This window comes from Chrysemys picta, chromosome 2 (assembly GCF_011386835.1).
Source record: "Chrysemys picta bellii isolate R12L10 chromosome 2, ASM1138683v2, whole genome shotgun sequence".
Taxonomy (NCBI): Eukaryota; Metazoa; Chordata; order Testudines; family Emydidae; genus Chrysemys; species Chrysemys picta.
Genome location: NC_088792.1, coordinates 51,459,701 through 51,470,843, shown reverse-complemented (window position 1 = coordinate 51,470,843; position 11,143 = coordinate 51,459,701).

Here is an 11,143-nt window from a genome sequence, read left to right as displayed (position 1 = left end):
TGCATCTCTGACAACCCACATCTTAGAAGAGTTAAATGCTTGTGAATTGGACCCCAAACAGATGTCAGCTTGTACATTTGATGGAGCTGCAAACTTATCTGGAATGCATGGAGAATAAGTTTTGCTCAGAAAAAAGTGTAACCCTAATCTCTCCTATACGCACTGCAAATGACATCTACTCCAACTCGCACTAGTTTGAGCTGCAGAATCTTCAGAAGACATTTTAAAAGCCATACATTTAATGTCTTTGTTATAGACTTTTTTCAAGAGGAGTCCAAAAAGACTGAACATTGTGGAAAAAATAGACAATGCTCTGGGACTGAAGTTTAAATTAGGCCAACCTGCGAAAAAACCCCGGCTTTCTTACAAGCGATCCTTGGCTGGTGTCTTAAAATTACTGCAACCATTATTGCAGAGAAGACAATCACCATTCTCTCTCTTGTAAGTTTACTATTGAAACCACTTGGGTAATTAAACAATGTCATCCAGGCATCCGCTACAACAGTAGTAGATCTTTGTCCAGCAATACAAGCTACACTTGGATCAATCAGTGAGATATCAATTAAAAACATAGTGGAAGATGCAAAGACTTCAGTCCAGAAGTTGACCAATGAATCCTTAAGTGAAGATGACAAAGAACTGTTCGTTAAGCCAGCTGAAAGAGTACACAGACTTGATTCTTACAAATCTACAACAGCGACTTCTGGATTCTACTCAATCTCTGTGTAGCTTTTACAGATGCCTATCTTATAAAACATGGACAGTTGAGTGGAGCGAGGCACTACCATCAATGGGGCTGCTATGTGATCAGGACAGAATAGAGAATTTGAACATATATGTCATATGACAAATGAACGAAGATTTGATTTCAACTTGTTCTTTTTTATTATCACTAGTGGCGCGACCTGATCTTTTTGCTATGTTTCCTAGGGTGAAAGAAGTAGAAATTCATCTCTTGATACTCCCAGTCACAACAGCTACAGTTAATGTTCTTTTTTGTCATTGAATAGAATTTTGTGTTCTGAAAGAAGTCATCTGCTGCCTATAGTATTCAATGATGCATACGTCTCTACCCCTACTTAATATTCCTCCACTTATACATCCAATGATCGTGTTAGCCCCCTCAGCTACAACATCACACTGGGAGCTCATATTCAGTTGGTTATCCATGATAACCCTTAAGTCCTTTTCAATGCCACTACATTCCAGGATACAGTCCTTCATATTATAAGTGTGACCTACATTCTTTGTTCCTAGATGTATGACCTTGCATTTGGCTGTATTAAAACACATTGTTCTAATTCGCATTTTCCCCCCTGCCCCATAAATGAGGAGATACTTAGACAATCCCAGCAAGTTGCAGTCTTGCGCCAGTTGCGAATAAGACGACTGCAATGGTGGGGTCATGTCCAATGTGCAGAAGGTCTGCTTTTATAGAAGGTTTATTGAGCTGAGATGAAAGAAAGCAGAGCATGTGGCCGACCATGAATGAGGTTGGAAGATGCAATTTTGAGGGATTTAAGAAGCCTAAATCCTCCCATACTGATTCTTTCCAAAGAAAGAAAACTTGCAAGAGATCATTCAAGATGTCCTTTCTGTACACCACCATGGCTACATCATAGCCATCTGAAACTGCTGCTGCTGTTCAAATTAGCATACTTTACCAAGTGATCCAAATCAGTCTGTATAACTGGCCTGTCTCTAACATTTACCATTCCACCAATTTTATGTTATCTGCTAATTTTACCAACAGTGATTTTATATTTTCTTCCAGATTGTTGGTAAATATATTGAATAGCGTTGGGCCAAAACCATATCCCTGCCGGACTCCACTAGAAACACCTCCATGCGAGAATGATTCCTCATTTACTGTTAGTTATTGTCAACTTTCAGTTTAATATAGACTACATTGATTTTGTACAGTGCTTTTTTAATGAGAATGTTGTGCAGGACTAGGTTAAATGACCTACAGAAATTTATATCAACACAGTTACCTTTATCAATCCAACATGTAATCTCCTCAAAAAGTGATATCAGGTTTGCTTAATAAAGCAATTGGCATTAATTAAACTACCATCCTTTCATTCTTTACTGATTGATCCAAGACAAAATCATGGAAAGGCTGATATGGGATGCAATATCAGGATAATCAGTCGATGGTTTTCCTGATCATCACATTCATCCTTTTAAGATACTGGCACAATATTAGCTTTTTATCCAGTCTTCTGGAACCTCACCACTGTTCCAAGATTTGTTAAAAATCAATATTAATGTTTAAGGAAGCTCCTGAGTCAATTCTTCTAATATTCTTGGGTACAAATTACACAGTCCTGCAGATTGATAAATGTTTAACTTTAATAACACTGCTCTACAGCCAATATAGTACTTATACAGAACTTTATCTCCTATGTCCCATTCTATAGCCTTTACATGCCTTAATTTCCTATCCATGACCTTAATGTTGGCTTTTAATTGAGCAGCTACTTGTCGCAGTATATTAATGATGTCATGTAATATACAAGTCATGTAGGCATCTATTTTTAATCTAGACTGGTACTCATCTGGGGGCTGCCCTCCTACCCACCAATGCTCTGGAGCTCTCATGGGTCTTCCCATCATGGCCTCAAATGGAGTAAAGCCATGAGAAGCTATGGTTGATCTAATAGCCATAAGAACAAGAGGGAGTTTTATATCCCAGTCCTTCCCTTGAAAGAAGATGACTTCCCCCAGTGCAGTTTTTAGAGTTCTATTAGTCCTCTTAACTGAGCCAGAGCTTTGGGGATGGCCTGCAATGTGTAATCGTTGCTTTACTCCCAAAGCTTGGCACAACACCTGAGTGATCTCACCAACGAAGTGGGGACCTTGGTCTGAGTCCATTTCCAAGGGCAACCCAAATCTGGAAAAGGTCTCTTCTAAAAGGACTTTAGCCGTTGTTTTGACAGTACAATTCTTTGTTGGATAAGCTTCTACCCATTTGGTAAAAACGTCAACGACTACTAAACAGTATTTATGGCCTCTGCCAGTGCAGGGAAGAGGGCCAATATAATCGATTTGGATCCTGCACCAAGGGCCTTCTATAAGATGGTGCTGCAAGGGTCCCTTGGCGATTCTAGATGTTGCGTTATTCTCTACGCATCTTAGACAGGATTGGATGTGGGTATTGACATCCTTCCAGATCTCTAGTCACCAAGCCACAGAGGTTAGGTGCGCCATGGTCTTTTCTGGACAAAAGTGGCCCTGTTGGTGGGCTAGAATGACCAGTTCTTTTCTTAGACTGCTGGGCATCACCACCACCGGGAATGCATTGTTGTCATTCTTCCTGCAGGCTAAAATAAGTCCATGCTTGTCTGTGTAGATAGAGTACCCCTTGCATTCTCCTTTTCCCAACAAGCTTTTGATTTGTTGATCTTGTTGTTGAAGCTGTTTAATGTAAAGTTGACTATTCACATCAGGATCCAACGGCTGAATCTTGGAGATGGGTGGTGGCATATGTCTCCAGAGATGGCTCTCGTCTAATAAAGCGGCCTCCTTGGCTAAGAGATCCACTTGGTGGTTTAATTTAGATGCTTCCATATGGTCCTTACAAAGAGCCTTCACTTTACACATATAAGTACATCCTTTCCTGTCAGATGCTAGATTCCAGGCATGTTGGAGATAGTTGGCGTACTTTATGGGTTTTCCGTCCGACAAATGCATTTGGTTCTGGATCCACACTGGCATCCAGTCACTCAGAGCCCGAATCACCCAATCTGAGTCTGAGCAAATACACACGTCTTCTTCCTGCTCCTCCTCCTACAGAACTGCTACCACTGCCACTATTTTAGCTGCTTGAGCTGAATACAGTCTTACCATGCCTTGCAGTATTTTTCCTGAGACTGGTTGTAAAGCAGCATATCTGGCGTGTATCTGGCCGTCTTGATGATAACAACTGCCATCCACCATCCATATGGTCAATTTTATTTCCTTGATTTTTAGGAAGCTGGTTTCCACCTTGAAGAGAGAGTTAATCATCGGAGTCGATGATGGTAAAGAACACTCATGGTCCTGCCCTTCCGACAGCAGTGCGTAAGGAAGGATGCTAAACTGAGGCGACTTGCATACCGTGATGTCTTGGTTTACCAAGCTTAGGGTCCAATTAGCAAGTCGAGGGGAGGACACTCGTCCCTCGTTGATCTTCCCTGATACGACGTATTTAATGCGGGTGTGTGATGTTCTTACAATAACAGGAGCCAATCCCATCAAATATTCCCAATGGCTGATTGCCCACACCAGTGCTAGGACCTCCTTTTCACAGGGGCTGAATGTCCGTTCCACCTGGGTGAGAACTCTCGATCCATAGGCGACTGGTTGTAGTCCGCTACCTTGATCCTGCAACAACACTGCACTAATTCCATCCCCATCTGTGGCCAGCTGTAGATGAAAAGGGTCTTCTGGCCTAGGAAAAGCTAGAGCTGGGGCCTTTGCTAGTGCTTGCTTCAGGGTTTGGAATGCGTCTTGGAGGATGCTTCTCCACTCCCACTCTTGGCCCTTTTGAAGCAGTTTATAGAGGGGTCTCGCGATGGCAGTATAGCCTCCTATAAATTCTCTGGAGACCCCTGTGAGGCCTAAGAACGATCACAGTGTTGTGATATCCCTGGGCGCCGGGAGCTTGCAAATCAGCTCAACTCTCTGTCTATCTGGCTGTTTCCTATTTGGGGATAGATGGATGCCTAGATAGGTGACCTCAGGTTGCACTAGCTGGGCCTTTGTTGGGTTAACTAGAAATCCAGTGGAATGGATTTTATCCAGGAGTACTTCGAGAATTCGTAGATTCTTCTCCCGACTCTCCGTGGCAATCAGGATGTCATCCACGTAACTCAGCACTTGGTCCTGATCTTGCATCCTTCTCCATATGACAATGACATATACTCGGGGCATTGTGTAGGCCCTGTGGAACACGGATGAAAGTCAGCTGGCGTCCCTCAAAGGTGAAAGCGAACTTATGCTGTGACTCGATGTAATGGGATGCTGAAGAAAGCATTGGATAGGTTGAGCACTGAGAAATATCTGGCACCTGCGGTAATGGCGGCCATGATATCATTGAACTTCGCCACTACTGGGGATAAGCGAGGGGTTATCCGGTTCAACACTCTATAATCCACGGTGAGGCGCCATGTTTTCTTGTCCGCCTTCATCACCAGCCAAATGGGCAAGTTGCAGGGGCTCTCTACTTCAACTAGCACCTTTTGTTGCATTAGTGCCTCGATTGTTGTCTTTAAACTTTCTGCAGCTTCTGTCGGGTACTGATATTGTTTCAGAGGTCATGGATCAGGTCCATCTACCCTTACTTCTGCCTGTATCTGTCCACACTGTAGCTTGTTGCTTGCGAAAGCTCCAAGGTGTCTTTGGACTAGATGCTTAACGTCAGTCTCCAGTTAGGTATAGCAAGCTCTTCAGGGGCCTTTAACGCTGAGACCCTATGAGAGTCTGGGATAATACCATATTGATTGTCTCTGTCTCCTATGGTTAGCTGTTTGTTAGGAAGATCCACTACTATGCTTAATTTTTTTAGGAGGTCAATGCCTAAAATCCCTTGGCTGTCAGGCAGTTTCTGGATACCAAAGGTAGCCTGAGTAGTCACTGCTGCTATTGTACATAGTATGGGTACTGTGAATGGAAAGGAGCAACTTTCCCCACTGTAACCCTCTGGCATTTTGCTTAACAATATCGGAATGTGATTGACCTTGGGGTCTCCACAGGAACTTAAGACTGAGGCGCCAGTGTCAACCAACATTTGTCGATGGAAATAACCAAACCCACCCTTAAACGAAGCCGTAGTAATAGGCCGTCCCTACTGGTCTAAGTCAATTGGCGCCTTAACAGGGGAGCAAGGGCGGGCTCAGCCCCTTCATAAGAGGTTTGGAGATGCTGGAGACTGCAGGCTCTCGTGGGTTTTTCTATGTCTGATCAATTTTCCCAACAGTTCATTAGTTGACAGCCCATCTATGTCTTCCTTACACTCAAACTGGAGCAGTTGTCTCCAGATCATGGTTCGAAAGGACCTGGCATCTTCTCTAGACGGACCTTCCCCGAGAGGTTTAGATGAACCGTGTCTTTGGGCAGCAGGGCGCCTGGGGTGCTGGATATTCCCTGTTTTGGTCTTGGAGCGTCTCGTGAACTCCTTCCCCTTTTCGGGGACCACAGACACCCGCTTCTTGAGAGCAGTGGGGAACATTTCTCTCTGTAGCTCATAAGCCATTCTCACTTTATCCTCAAGTTCTTTAAGGAAAAGGTAGGTTGGACTTATGGGTCCTAAAGCGATCCTCATAGTCGATGTTAGACCTTGGAACTCTGTTTCCACAAATTCTGGGGTGTTGCATGACTCTGCACCGGCTAGCCAGTATAGTAACTTTTTACGGCTCAAGTACTTTTCAGGCCGCTCTCCAGATCGCTGACAATCTGAATAGTAGCATCCTATTATACTCTGACTAGGGTGATAAAACTTCCATATCCCCTCATATAGTTTCATGCAGGATGGGACATCAGCTACCTGTATATACATGGGCAGAGCCCGAAAGTCTTCCCCAGCCATACATTCTCTAATTAATGCTGCTACATCCTCCTTGACGATATTGGGGAGGGCACAGACTTTAGCTAGCCAGTCTAATGCTGTTTCAAGGGGCCTAGAGCTTTTCCCATAGCACGGGCCTGATCAGGGGTATATGCTTTTACTTCCTGCCTGGTTCCTGTTGGACGATTAGCATCAGGGCCAAAATTGATCACAGTGATAGTCACTGGGGCCATAGGAAGGCTTTCCCCCTCCTCGCATGGTTCCTGCGGTGGAGCGGTTGGCAATGCTGCTGGTTTTCCTGCCCTAAGAGGAGCTCTAACATACTCCTCTTCCGATACTGGGGAGCTACTATCGTGGCTGCTGTGAGAGGATTCCCCTCTACATACCGGAGCTTTACTGATGGCTTTTAAAAGACCCCGAGTTTTCCCAAGCTTTTTCTTTAGCTTCCTTAGTTCATGCTGGCACTCTAGATGATCAGCGGATCTGCTTTCCCTGGAACCCAGCTATTTGAGGAGCTCCCTGATGGCTGCCTGGGACTCTGTTTGCTGGGTATGAAGGGAGAGAGCTTCCTTCTCCCTCTTTGCCAGTGAGGTTGTTAAGTCCTGGACTTGGAGCTCTAAACATCCCAGTTGTGACACATAAGTAGTGTTTTGTGCCTCTAGCCCTTCTAACTTATATCCCAACTTTTCTATTTCCTGATCCCATGTTTGTAACTGGGATCTGAGGCTGCTGATTTCAGTGGCCTGCGTTTCTCCGTTCTTATGGAGCTCCAGGCCGGCCATATATAGCCCATATATCAAAGCCCTCTTCTTTACCTTCTGAGAAGGCTTAGGCTTATCGTTAGCCATAACTTCCCAGCTATGGGATAGCATATTAAATGCTTCCCGCCCTTTAAACAACCTTTCAGACCATGGGTTTTTGCCTTTCCCAAAATGATGGACACCTTCACTTAAGGAGTTTTTATTTTGTTCTGCTTCCCAGCCAGTTGCTCCTAAGGTCCGCATACTCATGGTCAACCCAAGTCTTTCCAGCTACCAGGACCTAAAAGACTATTCCAGCTTACTGCTGTCACCTCTGCTTGGTGCAGCAACTCCGCACTCCAAGCCCCTCCTTGAGTGCGTCGGGGTATGTGAGCCCGTGGGACAGTGTCTGAAGCTGTCCCCCCTCCCAGTATAAGGGAGTCAGATAATCTCGGAGTCACAACGGGGTCGTCCCACCCTCCGTAGGCCTACTGCCTTTCCCCGACCATGGCACGTTGCCTGGGCCCTGCCGGATAGTGATACAGCCACTCGCTCAATCAAGATGGCTGAAGCCAAGCGGGACGTGACTACACTCCTCGTGATCAGCACTCAGGCTGCCCGCTGCAGGAATCAATGGCCTGTGCCACCGGCACACCTGCCTACCCGCTGGTCTCTGCTCCGAGTATGCTGCGGAGACAGAGACCTCACCCCACAACCAATGGGTTGTCACCCTTACAGCTGTGTCTAAATAAGAAATAAAAATAAAAGGGAGTTTTACAAACCAAATTGGGGTCCTGCCGCGGTTGCCAAAACTGTTGACCGAAACAGAAGTTGCAAATAAAAGTAGCCCAGATCTTTCAGTCTTAGGTTCACCCCCTCCCCCCTGGTTATTTTTGGGGTCCTTGTCATTTTCTCTCTTTAATAAACCTTGTTGCACCTTGATTCTGTGAAGTTTTCTATAAAATACAAACCCCCGGTGACAGATACGGGTAGGGGGCGAACCTAAGACCGAAAGATCTGGGCTACTTTTATTTCCAACTTCTGTTTCGGTCAACAGTAATATGTAACCCAAATTTTGATCTCCACATTTATATATCAAGGAACCAAACTGACTGATGTTTCTGAACAGGTGCTTGTGACAGGTTTGGTCACAGAGACTCCCTTGGGACTGTCATCTGATGTGCTGGAATTATCTCTGAGCCTGTTTTCTCTGATGGCTTGGGGGACTTCAAAACCCTGCCTTGTTGAGCCAGACATGCCAGTCTGCTGCAACACAGACCCAGGTCTGAATCACAACCCCAAAGCTGCAGGCTTTAACTGAACACCACTCAGGTTATCTATCTCCAGCACCCAGACACCCAGCTCTCAATGGGATCCAAACCCCAAATAAATCCGTTTTACTCTGTATAAAGCTTATACAGGGTAAACTCACAAATTGTCCGCTCTCTATAAAACTGATAGAGAGATGTGAATAGCTGTTTGCTCCCCCGGGTATTAATCACTTACTCTGGGTTTGTTAATAAACAAAAATGATTTTATTAAGTATAAAAGTAGAATTTAAGTGGCTTCAAGTAATAACTGACAGAACAAAGTAAGTTACCAAGCAAAATAAACCAAAACATGCAAGTCTAAGCCTAATACATTTAAGAAACTGTTTACACCCTCAGAGCTGTTCCAATAAGCTTCTTTCACAGACTAGACTCCTTACTAGTCTGGGCCCAATCCTTTCCCCTGGTACAGTTCTTGTTAGTCCCAGCTCAGGTGGTAACTAGGGGGTTTCTCATGACTGGCAACCCCTTTTGTTCTGTTCCATTCCCTTTTATGGCTTTGGCACAAGGCAGGAATCTTTGTCTCTCTGGGTCCCCACCCCTCCTTCTAAATGGAAAAGCACGAGGTTTAAGATGGATTCCAGTACCAGGTGACATGGTCAGATGTCCTGTGAGACCCCAAGCCTCCATTCTTTCTGGCCTGACTCACATAAACACAGGAAGGCTTACAAGTAAACAGAGCCATTTATAACCAATTGTCCTGGTTAATGGGAGCCATCAAAATTCTAAACCACCATTAATGGCCCACACTTTGCATAGTTAAATAGTAGTTCAGAGTAATACTTCATATTTCTAGCTTCAGATACAAGAATGATACATTCATACAAATAGGATGAACACACTCAGTAGATTATATGCTTTGTAATGATACCTTACAAGAGTCCTTTTGCATATTCCAGTTACATTAAATTTACACTCATAAGCATATTTCCATAAACATATGGAGTGCAACATCACAGTGCTAGTGGGCTGAGACAAGAATTTTGTTTTAGACTGTGATACAAGTACACCATGTTCACATCACTTGTCAAAATAATCAAGTATTAAAAGAGTTTTAGTATAAGCGTATGTTGACTGAAGTGAGATGAAACTTGAAATCAGGCTGCTGTAATGGACTGAACCCTCAAATTAATTTTCAGACTATTTTTTTTGTGCATCTGAATAAAAAACCAAAGTTTTGCATGTGTGGTGGTGAGTTATGACTTTCATTAGATTAATAAAAAAAGAAATTTTGTGAGAACCAGTCCTTGAAAGACACTTAAATAGCTGACCTGATAATCAAATTATATACAATCTAAGCCCACAAGATGGAGCCCCAATCTCCTTCTTTTGCAAGACTGAATAAGAAAGCATTTTTCTACTAATGAGTTTGATCAATCAGTCCTGAATATTGGAGAAAGTATCAGCAAAATATAATTTGAGATAAAATTCAGAATGTCTTAAAACTGATGTTGTGAAAATATCAAATTTCCCAGTTCTTAATCTAAAAGGGAATTTTGCAGTTAAGGAGGAGAGTTTTTAGAAATTGTAATTTTAAAGTTGCCTAGAAGTTTCCGCCGGGGCCTAGTACAGTCACATAAGGTGGAACAGAGCAATTAGTATAAACAAATAATATGGATGAAGTTGCTTAAATAAATCTCTCTTGGTTTATAGCATTTTATATATAAAACTACATTCTAAAGCTAACGTGCTTCAGGAAGCCAAAAAAAGAAAAGTAGACCAATTTTTATATACGCTTTCAGTAATTCTCAGAGTGACCTGAGAAGAAGTCTTAGTTGTGTCCAGGAAATCATAATATCTTTCCACTATAAGAACTAGAGGTCCAACATACATTGACAATAGCTTAATCCTAAATACAGTGCATTGAAAAATATCAAATCTAGGTTTTAAAAGGCATAAACAATCTCTAAGTAAACAAAGATTCAGTAGCCATTTAGCGAGGAACTAGGAGAAGTCAAAAGGATACATTTTCAAGGAAGGATTTTAGCTTAGTCTTATTGAGGTCAATAGGAGTTTAACCATCAACTTAATTGGGAGCAAAATTTGGCCCTGAATAAGTGCAATTTCAGTTTAATCTGTCAGACAGATCTGTATGTGACAGAGCTACTTAATCTTATCTGCTCTATGAAATAAAGGAAAAAGCAATCCTGAAGTGAGTAATTTGTGCCAAAATATAAAAATAGAAGCCACTGGTTAGTGGACAAATAGTATCTAGGTATCCAATCACTTAAATCCTTAGAGCTTTCTTAATAGGTAGAATAATAGATTTTACCACTAAAGATTTACCAATGAAAATTTTGGTTGAAATACTAAACCAGAATAACAGTATCAGGGTAGCTTACTAGAGGTTAGAAATGGAATAGGGAAGAAAGGAGGGCAATACATTACAGATATCTAATCCACATATGAGTTAACTGGGACAAAAAGAAAGTTCTGAGGGAAGAGGGGCTTGGGGAGAGTTACAAGCAGTATATGATATGTTATCACATAACCTATATTTGCAAAAATGTAATTCAAGTGTACAT